Consider the following 14,951-nt stretch of genomic DNA (forward strand, 5'->3'; position numbering starts at 1 on the left):
AATCTCCTAAAAAAGCAGGACATCCACATTTTATTGTAAAGCCTTCTGCCATTTTCAAGCAGAATATTGACCATGAGGACAGCAGAAAATTTCTGCATTTGACTTTTTAAAAGAAAGTTAGATTTTTAAAATTGCTTGATAGAGTATACAATCTGAAGCTTTTCAAAACAAAAAATACAAAGAAATCAATTTCTCAAAAATGTCTTGAACTAAAGGATTAGTTACAAATAGTGTGTAAATGAGCTTTTGGTGGTTTAAAGAGGTTGCTCCAGTGGACCTGTTAGAGGCTCTGACAGGGCTCACAGAATTGAGTAAAGTGGGAACGTACTTCAATCACTAGTTCCTGTTAAATTGATACCTGTTTTATTCAGTGCATCTGACCTTTGAGCTTGACAATGATTCTTTGTAAGTGGGAGCTTAAAATGTCATCTGTAACATAAAATATAAGGTATGTGGGTGTTACAAAAGTGTTCTGTCTCTGTAATGGAGTGGCTCTTGGGAGAGTTCACTACCTAGGGATCTTTTATCTGTGAGCCATAGTTGCTGGCAGAGTGACCCTCATTACACATGGGCTTTAAAGTCAATGTGTGCTCTGTGTTGAGACTTTAGTGGACAAGTACCTCTGTGGTCAAAGTTCCTGGCACAGTTTGCTAAGACAGAAATGAATAAGTACTAATTTGATTCTAGTCTAGCTTATTATTTCTTCTCTGATGTGAACATTTTAGGTGGTAAGTAAATAGTGGTCACGCCTGCACTGTCAGGTCATCAGTGCTTGTAACTGAGTGCAGACCTGGCTTCTCAGTGCTTGCAAAACCAGTAACATTGTCAACGTGCAGTGAAATAAAAGTGACTTTATTTCCAGAGCTAGCAGTGGGGAAATGGTTAAGGCTTTTGCCTTGAATACAACATTTCAGGTTTTTGTGTCAAAGGTAAAGGCTTAAAATGGGAAGTTTGGTATAATGGGCATACAAGAGTGATGAGGTAGTGCCAGTCTACATGATTGTTCTAATGACTATCTTGAACTGTTGTCCCATCTGGTAAATGGGCTGGCACAATCTTGAGTACATCCAGGTTGCAAATTAACTGCAGCCTTGAAGTAATCTCCAGGTGGCAGAGAATCCCATAGTGGCCTGACTGTTTAAAGATTTAGTCTCTGGAACTTCTAAGTAAATACATAACTAGGTAAAGGAAACACTGTGCAGGGGGATACCTGGTGGGAAGCAAGACAAGGAACAGGCAGGAAAGTAAAAGAAAAAAAAACTTTTAAAAACAAGATGCTTGGTTACAGGCTGAGGAAATGAGAAGCATCCTTGGAGCAGGAATCTGGAAAACTGAGTTCTAGTTGCATCTTTGCTATTAGCAATGAATGTGACCATACACAAATTACTTTGTTCTTTGATGCTTAATTCCTCAATTATAAAATGAGATAAAATCACATAATCTTTGCAGTCCCTTCCATCATCTTGATCCTTATATGTCATATTACTTACCTGTATTTCAATAAGCAAAGCAAATTTGTTGAGATGCTACACTGGAAGAAAGGTTATTTCTGTGGTTCTGAAAACACAACCAGAAAATCCATAACATTTACTCTATCAGGAACTCCATCCGAGTTGCTACGGAGTGTGAAAACTAAAGTGTAGTTAACACTTTATATTTATGAAAAAGTCTGCATTTTAATAATCTGGCATACTTAAATATCCTTCTTTACATATTTTGACTTCTTCTATTACTAATCAGTGTTGATGACAATGAAAACTATAGGTGTATTTTGGAAAGTCACTAAGAACTCCCCAGATATAGGTTTAAGTTGTATTTTAGAATATGTAAGCCTTGTAGCTTGTCAAGAGTTCAGACTCCTTTGATTCAAGGACAGAAAACTCAACTCACAATGACTTAAACAAAAGGAAACTATACAACTCACACTGACTTAAACTACATTGGTTTAACAGTTTGAGGGTTGGGTTAACTATAGGCGAGGCTGCTTTCAAGGGTTCAGATTATATCATCGTGATCTGATCCTTCTCTAGCCTCTCCCTTTTATGTGACTTTGATGGCAAGATGACTACAGCAGCTTCAGGTTTATATTCATCCGGTTCAAAACAGTAAGAAATATAGTGTACTTGTCCTCCAACTCTTCTAACAAAAATCTCATTGCATTTCATTGTATTTCATCACTTGCTCATTCCTACATATATCAATGAATCTAAAGAATGAGATGCTCAGATTGATCATACTTTATTCCCACACTCAACTCAGGAGCAAATGTGAAGCCTTACCAGAAGCACATGAGCTGAAAGTCAGGAAGAGGATGATTCCACAGAGCAAAATCAGGGTACGGCTAGCAGAAGACAGGGAACTGGATGATGGGCTGCAAAATAAAATATCTCTATTAAAGTATAAATCTACTATATTATCAAATTATTACCTTTTCACTGATTTATTTCAAAATTAGGAGTATTTTTTTCTGCTCTTGTAAATCTAACCAAGTAGCAAAAGTTGGCTGCCATGTAATGTATATCAACCTGTACTGATATCACAATAGTATTGTTTACTAATGTCAATGTTAAGAATAAATACAATGGCTTTTAATACTAAACAATGTTGCTAAAGTTAAAAACTGATGTAAACTCAAATCAATAAAAATTGAGCTTTTATTCATAAATTAATGGAAAGTGGGGATCCTCTATCTCAGTTTTTGCATCAAACTATTTTGTAGAAAATCCTAGAATACTTCAAATAATCCTCCAGGTTCCACACTGCAAAGTAGTAAGAGTGAAGCAGATAATCTTGTTTGAGCTTCAAGGTGCTAGTCTTCCTCCTCTCCAAGGGCTAAATAACAAACCTCATAAGAAAATTATGTGCTAAATCTGAAGGGAAACATAGATGATCATAATTTTGAAATGACCTTATAATCTCAAAGAAGAACTTTCTGGATAAAAACTGGATTGGAGAATGAGAGGTATACACAAGGACAAAGTGTGACCCTTTTTCCCTCTCCTACTTAAGGGAAGACATCAGGGTATAGAGGGCAGGTCAAACCTGACTTACCCACTCACTCATAGAGAAGAAGGCCAATGAGGCCACTCAGGGATGCAAGCAGTGAAAGACAAATAAGGAGATGGAATAAAGAGACTTCTGCTGGAGGAAAAGTTCCTGACCTCCCCACTGATTCATCAGACATGAAGAGAAAAAGAAAGTGTTACTATGATGTCTGGTTCCTGACCCTGACACAGTAACTCCAGCTTCCTGAAACTTGGCCAAATGAAGGTTTTATATTTGGAAAAGTGGATTTATAAACTCTACTTTTGCAAGGAAGAAGACAAGGGATGTGTACCAGAGTAGAAAAGTATGCAGAAGTGTATCTGCTCACAGTTCCCTCTGTGGGGAGGGAACCAGAGTTCTCTCCTATGTGGAAAATATGAGGAAGGGTGGAAAGTTTCCCCCAAATATTCAGCCACTATTGGTTTTAGATGAGAGTATGAGCATGTATTAAAAGGCAGGGTTATTTTTGCTCTTAGTGTAATAGACAGATCTGTGCCTGCTCCCACCAACCCCCCAACCCCAACAAAGATCTTCAATTCCTAATTTCAGAACCTGTAAATACATTACATTACATGACAGTTGCCAATCAGTTCACTTTAACAGAGAGCAGTTATCCTGGGTTATTCAAGTGAGCCCAACGTAATTATAGGAGCTCCTAATAGCTGAAAAAAGGAGTCCTACAACTGCTAGGACCTGAATTCTACAAGCCCCCAGAAAGGAATGCAGCCTGCAGACTCCTTTATTTTAGTTTACTGAGACATCTACCAGACTTCTACCTACAAAAATGTAGGATAATAAGTTTGTGCTATTTTAAGCTCTTGCATTTGTGGTAATTCGTTATAGAAGCATTACAAAAAGCAGAGTACTTAGTCACATAAAAGGCTTTGTAAAGAGTTCGAAGGTATGACTCAAAGATTCCCTAAACTAAACCAGAAAATATCTCTCAGAAGATATAAGGCTATTTGTCCTTCAGCCATCTTAGCAAAATCCAAAATTGGAGATAAAATTTTCTAGGAATGATCTGTGAACAAACCTCTTATCTAATGAAGTGAATCCTGTGAAATACACGAGAGACCCACAAGGTGCTTGAGAATTTTATATTAGCAGAAGCACTGCCAGCATGAACTGAAAAGGTATTAAATAGTATTAAATGAACTAAATAGTATTAAATGAAAGAAGGATGTTAGACCCTCAAAATTCTGCAGGCAGATAACATAGGCTGATAAAACCATTCAGCTACAAACACATGCAATCCTTTACCCATGAAAGAAAAGATGAACCAAAGAACAAAGCTTTAAGCTCAGAAACTAGAACCAGGAACAAACGAGAATTACTCTGAGGCCTTGAAATCTAATAAAGTTTGTCTGGTTGTATTTAAAAATTGTTTGAGAGAGGTGACTTTTTTTCTTCTAATTTCTCCCCTCTCAAATCAGTATGTCTATAACAATTAACTGATGACTGTCCCATCGTTGCATTTTGGAGGAGATAACTAGTTTCCTAGTTTTATAGATCTACAAGTAGAGGAAAATTGTGACCCAGGATGGATTATACCCAAAGACTCACCCATAACTTCTTTGAATTTTGTACATAGTGAGATTTGAGACTTTAGAACTTATGAGATTTAGTACTTTTAGTTGATATATAATAGAATGAGACCTGTGGAAACATTGTGATGGGGTGAATGTGTTTTGTATGTGGGACAGATCCAGAGGGTGGATTGTGGTAGGCGGAATGACTCTCAAAAAATGTCTAAAACTTAAATTTTTATAGAAGCAACAGAAAACTAATAGCCAGTGGTCTTACTGTGAACTTGTGCTAGAAATATAATACTTTACAGCAGGAAGCACCTTAGGCAGCCTGTAATTCATTTCCATTATTGTCTAGATGCTGAATCCAAGGACAAAAGTTGATGAGATATTTATTCTATGTGCCATAGCTCCTTTCTGTCAGAGCCAGGGATTGAATGTCTATTTCTCTATTGAACAAACAAAGTTCATATTATCCTCTGTTTTCAGCACTTTATTTTCTGTGCTCTGCTTTATTCTCTTTGACTTTTGCCCCAGGAACCCTCTATGAACACTGGCTGCCTTCAATACAATGCTGAGTAAAGCTCAGCATTACCTCAATTCTTTACCCTCCTGTCCAAACTGATCATTTTATTTTCAAATTAAACAACCTTCAGCTGGCTCCCCTGTTTCTTTGACTTTTGAGAAAGTGGTTTCTGTGAAGTCAGTAATGTGTTACTTCTAAAGATTTTGCCTTTTAATGGGCTAATCACTTAAACATCCAAACAGAGGAGATAGTATTGAAAAAATTTCAAAAACAACAAAAAAGTATTCAAGTCTTTTTGAGTGGGTAAGCCCCTTCTGCCTATGAGCCTGTGAAATCAAAAGCAAATTAATTACTTCCTAGATACAATGCAGATACAGACATTGGGTAAATAGACCCATTCCAAATGGGAGATATTGGCCATAACAAAGAGGCTACAGGCCCCATACAAGTCCAAAATCCAATGAGACAGTAGTTAAATCTTAAAGTTCCAAAATCATTTCCTTTGACTCCATGTCTCACATTCAGGTCACGCTAATGCAACAGGTGGGCTCTCACAGCCATGGACAGTTCTGCCCCTGTAGCTTTGCAGGGTACAGCCACCCCTCCAGGCTGGTGTTGAGTGATGGCAGCTTTTCCAGGTGCATGGTGCAAACTGTTGGTGGATCTACTATTCTGGGGTTTGGAGTACTCTGGCCCTCTTCTCACAGCTCTACTAGTCAGTTCCTGAGTGGGGACTCTATGTGGGGGTTCTGACCCCACATTTCCCTTCCTCATTGCCCTAGCAGAGGTTCTCCAGGAGGGCTCCAGCCCTGCAGCAAACTTCTGCCTGAGCATCCAGACATTTCCATACATCCTTAGAAATTTAGGTGGAAGTTCTCAAACCTCAGTTGTTGACTTCTGTGCAGTCACAGGCTCAACACCACGTGGAAGCTGCCAAGGTTTGGCGCTTGCACCCTCTGAAGCAATGCCTTGAGCCATACCTTGGCCCCTTTTAGTCATGGCTGGAGTGGCTGGGATGCAGCAAACCAAGTCTCTAGGCTGCACACAGCAGGGGATCCCTGGGCCCTGCCAAGAAAACCATTTTTTTTCCTCCTAGACCTCTGTGCCTGTGATGGGAGGGGCTGCTGCAAAGTTCTCTGGCATGCCCTGGAGACATTTTCCCCATTGTCTTGGTTATTAACATTCAGCTCCTCATTACTCATGCAAATTTCTGTAGCTGGCTTGAATTCTCCCCAGAAAATTGTTTCTTCTTTTCTATTACATCATCAGGCTGCAAACTTTCAAAACTTTTATGCCCTGCCTCCTCTTGAATGCTTTGCCACATAGAAATTTGTTCTGCCAGATACCCTAAATCATCTCTCTAAAGTTCAAAGTTCCAAGATCTCTAGGGCAGGGGCAAAATAACACCAGTGTTTTTGCTAAAACATAGCAAGAGTCACCTTCATCCCAGTTCCCAAGAAGTTCCCCATCTCTATTTCAGACCAGCTCAGCCTGGACTTCATTGCCCATATCACTATCAGCATTTTGGTCAAAGCCATTCAACATGTGTCTAGGAAATTCCAAACTTTCCTACATCATCCTGTCTTCTGAGCCCTCCAAGTCGCTAGGAAGTTCCAAACTTTCTCCTATCTTCCTCACAGTTTCTGAGCCCTCCAAACTGTTCCAGCTTCTGCCTGTTACCCAATTCCAAATTCACTTCCACATTTTTGGGTTTCTTTACAGCAGCACTCCACTATTCAGTATCAATTTACTGTATTAGTCTGTTCTCATGCTGCTATAAAGAGCTGCCCGAGACTGGGTAATTTATAAAGAAAAGAAGTTTAATTGACTCACAGTTCTGGATGGCTGGGGAGGCCTCAAAAAACTTATAATCATGGTGGAAAGGAAAGCAAACACATCCTTCTTCACATGGTTGCAGGAAGGAGAAGAATGAGAGCAAAGAGGGAAAAACCCCTTATAAAAGCATCAGCTCTTGTGAGAATTCACTCACCATTATGAGAACAGCAGCATGGATGTAGCAGCCCCCATGATTCAAATACCTCCCATTGAGTCCCTCCCACAACATGTGGGGATTATGGGAACTATAATTCAAAATGAGATCTGGGTGGGGACACAGCCAAATCATATCACCCTAGTTTAAAACACACTTATGACTATTCTAGGGCCACTTTCAAAATACTATACCACTTCATGGATAGTGCAGGTGCCTTACGACAGGATATTCTTGCTTCTTCCCTCCCATCCCTTATAACATTGTGCTCATTCATTTCACTTACTCAAAAACTATAATTACTAAATTGCTGCTATCATTATCTTGAACAAACTTGTTAGATAAACTAAGAATAAGAAAAGTACTTTATTTTGATTTTACCTTCATTTTTCCTGTTCTAGTGTTCCTTCTTTCTTTGCACAGACCTAAGTTTTTGACCTTTATCATTCTCCTCTCTGAAGCATTTTTAACATTTCCTGTGAGACAAGTATACTGACAAGTTTTTTGAATTTTTGCTTGTGTGAGAAAGTCTTGTTTGTCTTTCATTTGTTTGTTTTGTTTTGTTTTGTTTTGTTTTTTAATTTTGAGATGGAGTTTCACTCTTGTTGCCCAGGCTGGAGGACAATGGCACAATCTTGGCTCACTGCAACCTCCACCTCCCAAGTTCAAGCAATTCTCCTGCCTCAGCCTCCTGAGTAGCTGGGATTACAGGCACCTGCCACAATGCCCGGCTAAATTTTTTTTTTTTTTTTTTTTTGAGACGGAGTCTTGTTCTGTCACCCAGGTTGGAGTGCAGTGGCACCTCTCGGCTCACAGCAAGCTCCGCCTCCCGGGTTCATGCCATTCTCCTGCCTCAGCCTCCCAAGTAGCTGGGACTACAGGCACACACCACCACGCCCGGCTGATTTTTTTTTTTTTTTTTTTTTTGTATTTTTAGTAGAGACGGGGTTTCACCATGTTCGCCAGGATGGTCTCGATCTCCTGATCTCGTGATCCGCCCGCCTTGGCCTCCCAAAGTGCTGGGATTACAGGTGTCAGCCACCGCGCCCGGCCCTAATTTTTTGTATATTTAGTAGGGACGGAGTTTCACCATGTTGGCCAGGTTGGTCTCAAACTCCTGACCTCAGGTAGATCCACCCACCTCAGCTTCCCAAAGTTCTGGGATTACAGATATGAGCTGCTGTGCCTGGCTGAACAGTTTTGTTGAATACAGAATTCTAGGTTGGCCTTTGCTTGTTTTTTTTTGTTTGTTTTTCCTTTTAACACTTTAGATATTTTACACTAATCTCTCCTGGTTGAATGGTTTCTGAATAGAAGCCTGCTGTAATTCTTATCCTTGTTTCTTTTTTGGTAAGGCATTTTTTCCCTTTGGCTTCTTTCGAATTTTCTCTTTGTCTTTGCTTTACTACAGTTTAAATACAAATTGCATAGGTGTGGATGTTTTGATATTTATTCTGCTTGCTATTCTCTGAGATTCCTGGATCTGTGGTTTGCTGGATGTTCTTAATTTTGAAAAATTCTTATAATTCTCATTCCAAAATTCCCATTGTTAAGGAGAACATAGCTTTCTGGACATATTTCAAAATGGCTACTTTTTTCTTTCTCCTGCTAGAAGCATAAAGGAATGTTTCTCCAATCTTTACTGTAAGAATTTGGTGGAAGCTCCTGGAGGTAAATCTCAAAGTGTGGGCTCCCCTAAGAAAAGTCCTCCAGAGTTTTTAATTGTCAAACTTGTCCACAATGAGCATCTAGATATTTGTCAACTACACTTTAAGGCAGGGGTCCCCAGCCCCCAGGCTGCTAACTGGTACCTGTCTGTGGCCTGTTAGGAACAAGGCCACACAGATGGAAGTGAGCAGCAGGCGAGCAAGCATTACCACCTGAGCTCCACTCAGCATTTTATTCTCATAGGAGTGCAGACTCTATTGTGAACTGCACATGCGAGGGATCTAGGTTGTGTGCTCCTTATGAGAATCCAATGCCTGATGACTTGAGGGAGAACAGTTTCATCCCCAAACCATCCCCCCGACACCCCACTGTCCATGGAAAAATTGTCTTCCGCAAAACCCACCACTGGTGCCAAAAAGATTGGGGACTGCTGCTTTAAAGATTTCTACCAGTACTAGCTCCAATGACCAGCTTCAGCTCCTGAGCTTCTGCTCTCAATGACATGTGATTCTCAGGATCTACCTTTCTCTACAGTTTTGTAGCAGCAGTTTGCTCTATGACCTCAATTCTCTGATGGATTGAGTTATTGATTTTCAGTTTGTTTAGCTTTTTTCTTGTTATCATGATAGGAGTGATGACTTCCAAGCTCTTTATTGGAAGTGTAGAAGCTGAGAACTTGCTATACTATATATAATAATACAAATAATGTATATATACTATATATAATAATACAAATAATGTCTACATGACAGTGTAGAAGCTGAGAACTTGCTATACTATATGTAATAATACAAATAATGTATATACATACACACTAAATTTAATATAAATATCACTGAAATGGCATCAAATTACTTTCAACCCACCTTTTGTAAATATTTTTCATGTTTCCAAATATATGCACAAAATATGTTAATATTTGCCTAATATCCCATTATATAGATACATCATAATTAGATTAGTCAATCACAAATGTTAGACACATAGCTTGCTGCCAAGTTTGTGTGTGTTTTTTAATGTGGTAAGAACACATAACATGAAAACTTATCTTTTAACTAATTTTTAAGTGTACAGTACAATATTTTTAACTATAGGTACAATGTTATGCCGCAGATCTGTAGAAGTTATTCATCTTGTATAACTAAAATGTTGTATCTATTGAGCAGCAATTTTTATTTCCCTCTCCCCTCCAGCCCTTGGCAACCACCATTCTGCTCTATTGTTCTATCTTAGATACTTCACATAAGTGAAATCATGCAGTATTTGCCCTTCTGTGGTTGGCTTATTTCACTTAGCATAATTTCCAGGTTCATCCATGTTGTCCCTTATGTCAAGATTTCCTTCATTTTTAAGGCTGAATTAGTATTCATTGTGTGGATATGTATATGTGTGTATATGTGTGTATGTTCTTTGCTAAATAATATTTCAGTTTTCATATTTTGACTATTGTGAGTAATATTGCAATGAACATGAGAGTGCAGATGTCTTTGAGACACTGATTTCATTTCTTTTGGATATATATCCAGCAGTGGGGTTACTGGATCCTATAATAGTTATGTTTTTAAAATTTTTTATGAATCTCCATACTATTTTTCATATTTATATTTCCAATTCATATTCTCACCAACAGTGTACCAGCAATCCTTTTTCTCTAAACCATCACCGACGATTGTAATCTCTTGATCTTTTGCAGAATAGTTATTCTAACAGATGTGAGGTGATAGCTCATGGTGGTTTTAACTTTCATTTCCCTAATGATTACTGATGAGCATTTTTTAATATACTTATGGGTCATTTGTACATCTTCTTTGGAAATGTGTCTGTTCAGGTCCTTAGTGAAAAATTATTTTTTGTTTGCTATTGAGTAGTTTTTAAAATATATTTTAGCTATTAATCCCTTATCAGATATATGATTTGCCAATATTTTCTCCCATTCCTTAAGTTACTTTTTTATTTAGTTGATTGTTTCCTTTTAGTTTGATATCATCTCACTTGTCTGTTTTTGCTTTCAATACCTGTGTGTTTGGTTTTATATCCAAAATATTATTGTCAAGACCAATGTCAAGAGCTTTTTTCTTTTTTTTTTTTCCTAGGATTTTTGTGGTTTCAAGTCTTACATTTAATCCATTTTCAGTGAACTTTTGTGTGTGATATAAGGGTCCAGTTTCATTCTTTTGCATGTGAATATCCAGTTTTCCTAACACCATTTGGTGAAAAGACTACCCTTTTACCATTGTGTATTCTTGGCATACCTGGTGGAGATCAGTTCACCATATATGTGTGGATTAATTTCTGGGCTCTCTGTTGTACTCCACTGGTCTGTGTGTCTATTTTTATGCCTGCAGTATACTGTTCTAATTACTGGAGCTTTGTAATCTATTTTGAAATCAGGAAATGTGATGCTTCCAGCTTTGTTCTTTCTTAAGATTACATTGGCTATTCAGAGTCTTTTGTGGTTCCATGTGAATTTTAGGATTGTCTTTTCTATATCTCTAAAAAATGTCACTGGGATTTTGAGAGAGATTGTGTAGAACCTGTAGATCACTTCAGATAGTGTGGATATTTTAACAATATGAAGTCTTTTAATACATAAACATAAGATTCCTATTTTTGACAATTACATAAATGTGGAAGTGGGGTAAGCATCCTTTGAATCTTTGTGCACATCTATGGTGATTTCCTTGGAATATTTTCAAATATTTCTATGCAAAAGTTAGATTCAATATGTGTGAAGCCTTATTGGAAAAACAGGTAAAAGAGAAGGATCCCACTTCCCTCTTCAGCATTGTCTATCTCCTCCTAACTTTCCTCTGGCTAATTCGGCTATCTTTCCCCTTGCTCTCCCATGTGCCCAGTGCCCTCTGGCTCCCATACCCTTGGGTGGAGCTCAGATGACTGTGCCATGTAATGTGTCCTATGTGGGAGTGAGAATTTCTGGCAATAATGTGGAGGATGCTTACTCTCTCCTCCCTTCCTCCTCCTCCACCTAATTTTCATCATCAGCAGAAGAAAGGTGTCCAGAAGGTACTGTTGTAGGGAGCAGCTCACAGAAGCCTCAAAATTAGCACAGAAACTCACAGGAGCCTCAAAATCAGCTGAATTAGAAGTCTAGGTGAAGGAAAAACACTGGCATTTTTTTTTCACACCTTGGTGTGTGATGTTTACAGAATAAAACACTTGCACTTTTATGTTTTCACTAATATTAAGAACAAGCTGAGATACATACACCTTTAAAAAGTATAAAAATATCATAATAATAGTAGTTGAAAACCACTTTCTTTTTCCTGTCTTTTCATGTATGTTATTGATTTAAGGGTGCTTATTTCTTTAAATAGCAAACAGTCATTTAACATGAGCCAAGCTGAATGTCATTTTCATATTTAAGCAAAAATAGAGTACTAAAAATATGCACAAACTCTAGTCACAGGAAAGATATTTGGGGTTTTGCTATGTGATAAAAATATAACATATTTGGAAATATATAATTAAATACATAATAGCAAAGATTTATCCCTGGAAGTTAAGATCAAACAAATGACCTTAAATATTTTCAAGCATTATACATTGATTAGTCTGGCTATAAAAATAAACATAATTTTCCTAGATTATAAAAAATGCTTAATAATTTTAAATTTGAGAGGACAAAAAAGATTAGTAAGAGAAACCCTATAAGGAACTGAATACACTCGCAAGAGGGAGTAACAGCCAGTGCTTCAGGGCCGAAAGCGATTTCTCCCAGGCATCTTTAGAATATGCATTTGGGAAACCTAGAGGTTTGTATGAAAAACTACATTTAGTGGCTTTTCTGTTATTTTCATACATGAAACTAAAGCCTTGCCAGAACCAAGCAACCAGATGACTGTAAACTTGTAGGGTGTCATGCTCTATAGGAGTGCACCTTTTCTTTGCTCATCAGCATATCATTCAGTATTAGGTGCCAGAATATAGAAAGTGAATCTGGAAGGTTTCTGTGTCCACTACGGTGCCCCTTCTCCTTCCTGTGGGAAATACATACTTTGTCCTCATAAACACATATGAAATAATCATATACAGAGCTCTGCTTCTAAAATTTAAGATTAGTCTGGATAAAATCTTTACATTTCATATTAGAACATTTTTATGTTAAATTTTTGATTGACATTTATTTTAATACTGAATCCTCTTTATTTCTTACCTCTCAACACCTAGGCTTTCTGATTTAGAAAACTTTTCCATTCCCACTCAGCTGTAAAACTAAAACTAATAATAAAAAATGTTGTTAGTCACCTGTTTCTCGCCATCACCAGGAAATGTTCAACACCCTCTCTTTTAAGCATTCACTAAGTGAGAGATGTGAACCCATTCTCTCCTTGATTCTTCTTAAAGAGTTTCAACAGAGAAATCAAACCAATTGCAGGGATTAAGTAAAATAATGAAGTTTTTATGTATGATTTATAAGTATCACAACCATCTTGGGTAGGAGGCATTATCATCACTCTAAGGTTACTGGTTGGATAAGCCAAAAAGTTTTAGTTAGTTATCTTTATTCAAACACTTGAATGCTACAGGATTTGATACCTTCATCAACAATACTCAGATCTCTTCTCCAATAGAAAAGCACTTCCCCAAGCTGCCAAATGATTCTAAATATTACATATGAAGCTTTTTTTTGGTTTTGTTTTTAATCGACATATAATAATTACACATATTTATAGGGTAGAGTATGATGTTTCTATGCATGTATAAATTGTATAATTATCAAATCAGGGTATTTAGCATATCTATCACCTCAAATATTTAATACTTCCTTGTGGCAAGAATATTGAAAGTCCTTTCTTTTAGTTATTTTGAAATACACAATACTTTTAACTATAGTCACCCTATGGTGCAAGAGAGCAAAATAATGTATTTCTCATATCTAACTGCAATTTTGTAGCCATTGACCAATCTCTTTCCACTCCCATTTCCACGACTCTCCTCAAACAACTCAATAGCAAAAGTAATAATAATCCAATTTTAAAATGTGCGAAAGACCTGAATAGACATTTCTCAAAAGAAGATGTATAAATGCCCAATAAGCATATGAAAAAAATGCTCAACATCACTACTCATCAGGGAAATGCAAATCAAAACCACAATGAGATATCATCTTAACGCAGCTATCCCAGGATCTTTAGATATTAGGTACTATGGTACTCTGCCCTACTTACATTCACTGATGGTTGGGAGATAATACAACTTGGTCTAAGACATAGAAGCAGTTTGTACTTCACTTCTAATTCATTCTGTCCCTAAAGAGAAAGTCTTCCTTCTCCAGTTCTCACCCCTATCTCATTATCTCAAAGTAAATAAGAATATACTTTGTCTCCTGGTTGGTTTCAGTCTAAGGTTTAAGATGACTCCTTACCTTACTTTTCTTAGGATGTTTTAATATTTCTTCTAATGTATAATAATAATAATTAGCATTTATGAAGTACTTAGTATAGACTGGTACTGTTTTAAATGCTCTAAATATATTAATACACTAAATCCTCACAATAACTCTATTAGGAGAGCAATATAGTAGCACCATTTTATGAGATGAGGAAGCTGGAGGAGCAGAAGTATCACACAGCATGCCCAGTATCAACAGTTAATAGTATAAGAACCAGGGTTCAAAGCCAAGCAGTTTAATTTCAGAATTCCTGTTCTTAACCAAACACTCTGTTGCACTGCCATATACACCTCATTCCTTTATCCCAAAGACCTCCCCTCTGTTCCACTCCCAATGTTTTACATGTTCTTTTTCTAAGGGACGTATCTCTTACCTTCTTCCTTATTGAAGGCATCTGATGCCTTTAAACAATAATTGAAATATTAAGTAAAGAGTTTGACACTATTGAGGATGGGAGATAGAGTTGTGATTGCAAGAGCTGACCCCTATATTTCTCAACTTGAACCTGGGGGTCTTAGGTGGGCAGGGTCTTTATGGCAGTATAGTGGTATAAACCAGTCTGCTGCTCCTGTATCCTATACGTTTTATACCAATCTAGAAGTCTCAAGGTGAGAAGTGCTTGCATTCATGCCAATTCAACTGTTTGTTGTCTTCAAGCTTTTTCTTAGAGGTATATGATTCGTTACTACACAGCTAAAAAGCGGAAAAGGTTGGACTCCTCAGCAAATTAATATGCACATATTAGTGCTTGTGTACTAGAATTGCAGGCTTAAAAAGTCTAAC

The sequence above is a fragment of the Pan troglodytes genome, chromosome 5 (assembly GCF_028858775.2).
Source record: "Pan troglodytes isolate AG18354 chromosome 5, NHGRI_mPanTro3-v2.0_pri, whole genome shotgun sequence".
NCBI lineage: Eukaryota > Metazoa > Chordata > Mammalia > Primates > Hominidae > Pan > Pan troglodytes.